Raw genomic sequence first — 4,245 nt, forward strand, 5'->3', positions numbered from 1 at the left:
CCCCACCCCCCATGCCCCCATACGCATCGATTGGGTTGGTTTAGCTGATAGCACTTCTGGTTCTAAGATGAAACAAATTATGGAATAACAGTTTTGAAAAGAAAATTTTCTTTTCAACTTCTGATGCTTTTTCTATCAGTGTGATAGACTCACAGAAAAGCTATCAAGAGAGATTCAGAACATTAAATAATATAAAAATCAGTGCAGATACGTATAGATAATACTAAACAGGACAAAATATATCTAGCTGTCTGCTATAAAAAATAAGAGTTGTTTTCATTCATCTGGGTAAAACCAACATTTCTTGGCCTGGATTATTGTAAAATAACTCAAATATTGTCTGCTTTTGATTCATTCCATCTCTTCAAATGGCCACATAGTAAATCAACAAAGCTGGCAGAAGAGACTGAGTAGCAGCATATGTCAGAATGTTCTCATGTCCCTGGAGATCCTCTCTTCTTGCTGTGTTTCTCTCCTTTCTTTCTGAATGGAACATTTTTAAGGATAAAAGGCAACTTTTCTTTCAAATGCCGATTCTCATTCTAAGTAAAATATTTACTAAATTTGTGAAATTAGCCACATTTTCTGAGACTTAAATAGTATGTTGCTTTTTCTGCAGTTAGCAAACCATGGACACAAAAATATACAAAAATCTGGCTTCGGATTTACCTTCCATAACTATTAAATGAAAATACATAATCTCTTGAGTATTCAGGAAAAATATACTTTGTTTTTCTTCCCTTTTCCCTAGTGATTGATGCAGGCTTTCACAATGTTTCTCAATTCAACAGTCCCAAGCAGTCTCATATATGCTTGGTGTCAGCAACCAAAGCCTCTCTAGGCCCTCACAAATTCACCAAATCCTTAATAATATATTGTCTGAGAGTTGGCCTAATTGACATCACTGATTCCAGTACATTTGTCATATTTGTTTCTCCACGCTAATACCTATGCTACCTCTTAAACTGATATAATTTCAAAATAAACACGTCATTTTTATGCTTGAAATATAGCAACAACTTCATCACCTACAGGATGAAATGCAAAGTCTTTAGCTCTTTATGATTTGGCCAAAACATTTCTTCCCCAACCTGTTTTGTAGCACCGTCTCATAAGAATTCATTAGTACATCATGTTGAAATCCTTAAACATTTGCCATAGTTTCACAGATGTGTCCTTTTAGACATGTTTGCTCTGACAGGATTGTTCTTTCTCATCCCTTTTCATAGAGAATTTTAATTGTCCCTCAAACCTCAGCACTAATATCTCAGAACTCTAAATACCTTCCAGAGTAACACTAATTCCCCTAGTAAGAGCTCTGAGTCAAGCCATTCATGAGTTTCTCAGTGAACATTCAGGACTTAGTATGTTGTCCAGCAACTCTGTGATTGCTTCTGTCTAGGCACTGAAGATAAAGTGATAAATAAGACAAAGCCCTTGCTCTCACAAAACTCATTTTTTTCAAGAAGGCAGAAAATAAATATAAATGAAATATAATGTCTTAGGTAGTAATAGTACCATAAAGAAAAATAAAGTACAGTTAGAGAATAAAGAGGGCTGAAGAAAGGCTAGTTGAGCTAGGATTACCTGGTAAGACCTGTCTGAGGGAGTGGCACTTAATCAACTCTTAAATAAGGTGTCCTCGTAGATACCTTCTTCAAAACTTCTCATTATATTGCAATTAAGGTTGAAATTCCTTTATACTTAATCCTTGAATTGGGTAGTTTTTCAGTTAAACAAACAAACAAAAAAATGGCTTTGAAGGCACGTAATTGAAAAGTAATACATTTATATCAGAGCATTTTATTTTAATTTACATCTTAACAATGTACTTACATTTGCCAATATTATAATATGGGGCCAAAACCCTTTGACTGTGAATCTGATGACTAAAGTTTTACATCATCTTTTATATAAAAACCTTCCCACGACTCAGAGTTTGGTCTTATTCAAGTGGAAGGAGGAAATAAAGATAAAAAATTCTGAAGAAAGATACATTTCATGTTTTCATAATTTTTTTCCCAACCTTTGTTGGCTTTTTATTTTAGTGACTTATCTTTACCCATTATTTCCAAACCATTCTCACAACACTCACATAAATGACACCTAATTTTTATGTCCATATTTTGTTTATTTATATAATACTAAGTTATAAAATTACAAAAATTACAGTTCACAGGGACAGAATTGCAAAATATAGATTGCTATATTCATTAAGCTGGTAGTGGGTACATGGGCTTGTGTTTCATTATTATTATTAAGCTGTATCACTTTATTGTATACACTATTTTATGTATATTTTTAAAAAATTAAATTAGTAATAAGTATGATGGGCATAAACATGGTTGGTAAAAATAGCCAGATCTCTTGATAAGCATGTACCACTACTGGTAATGAAATCAGAAAAAATACACAAATTACCCTAACTTTCAGGGTGTCATGGACATCCATCAGTTATGTGTTGTTATAGTAGTGGAGAGCATCAATGTATGTGGTACAATTAAATTATTAGGTTGAATTCCTTTAAAGGAGATTTTCCTACATTTGTAAGCAGGTATATGTCTCCTTTATTTATTGAGATCTCCCTACACTTAGACCCTGGCTTTTAGTATAAACCTTGTATAATCCCCAGGGCTTAGAATGATGTTGTCACAGTATGCACTTAATAAATATTTGTTCAATGAATAAAAGAATGTTGAATGACTGAAATATATGCACATTTATTTTACTTGTGCTTCTGTCACTTAAGAAATTAAGTAGTTCTCATTTCAATATTTTACTGCTGCACTTAGTAATTCAGAATTAATCAGGTATTAGTATTTTCAGTCTCCAGGTTGTAGTCACATGGTGAGTCATAGAAAAATAAGTTTCACATGATACTGGTTGTTTTCAGGCATGAAATGAAGTTGCATTTACAATGTCTCATTAGAAAAAAGCTTTCATGCATTCTGAAGCATTCTGAAATTTCTACTAGAATTTTAGCAACTATTTAGAGTTAAAAACTTATAATCACAGTTTACCTAGAAACTGATAAAGATATATTTCAAATTCTTTGTTTCCTAAAATTAGAATAAATCTTTAGAATCTTAAAAACACTGATGTGTTAGACAGATATTTTATGATAAAATTAAGCACCATGACTAATAGTTCTGAGTGCTTTTGACAGGCTGTAAAGCCAAATATCTTGCTGTATTAGCATTTGCATTCAGGATTAATTCTGTTCATGTACAGATACAAGTATACCTCATCGAATTCCATAGAACATAGTACTCCTTCTGTAAGCATAGAGCCATTCCACAATATCAGATTGTTAGCCTTAGAAATTGCAGAATTCCAGCTCCAGCTGTTCTTCATGAGATTCAAAGACCAAACTATTAAACAAGAATACATTTACATTTCTTAATGTTCGACATAAGTGGTCTCTTTGGTCCTCTCCATAATGGAGAACTCTATAAATCTAATCCTTAAAGACATCTTCTAAGGCAGTATCTACATAACACCAAAGCATTCAGATGAATAATAGAAAATTTAACTATCCAAAAGTCTGCCAGTATCTGGGGTGTTGGCATCATGTAGACAAAATACTTGGAACACTGAAAATTTCGTTTTAGTTTATATGCTCCAAATCACCTATATGCAGTAACAAAGTAGCTTCCCCTCTGAGCATTATCACTTTCACATCAAAGCACAATCTTGAATATAAACATCTGTCTAGAAGCTTAGGAAATAACTTTAAGTAAATTTATAGCCTCAGTAGGCCAAACCTAAGTTAGGTAAATTTTATAAGATTATATATACACACACACACACACACACACACACACACACACACACACACATATACATATATGTATGTATATATATGCATGTATATATAATCTTATATGTATATATACATACATATATACATATACATATATATGTATATGTATATATGTATGTATATATGTATATATACACACACACGCACACACGTGTATATAATACAGGCATACTTGTATCTGTATAATACATGTATAATACATGTGTATTATAATACATTTGTGTATTATGTATGTGTATATATGTGTATGAGAGAGAGACAAAGGAAAGTCTATAAGTATATATGCCAAATTATTATTTTTTAAATCATTTATCTTGTCATTCTTTTGTTGAAAAATTCATAGTGCTCCATCACTTTTTGGTGGTTCTGAAGAGTTTTTAGCTGCGTCTCTTGCTTAATTGAAATTTTACATAGATACTTAG

This window comes from Pteropus alecto, unplaced genomic scaffold (genome assembly GCF_000325575.1).
Source record: "Pteropus alecto unplaced genomic scaffold, ASM32557v1 scaffold20, whole genome shotgun sequence".
Taxonomy (NCBI): Eukaryota; Metazoa; Chordata; class Mammalia; order Chiroptera; family Pteropodidae; genus Pteropus; species Pteropus alecto.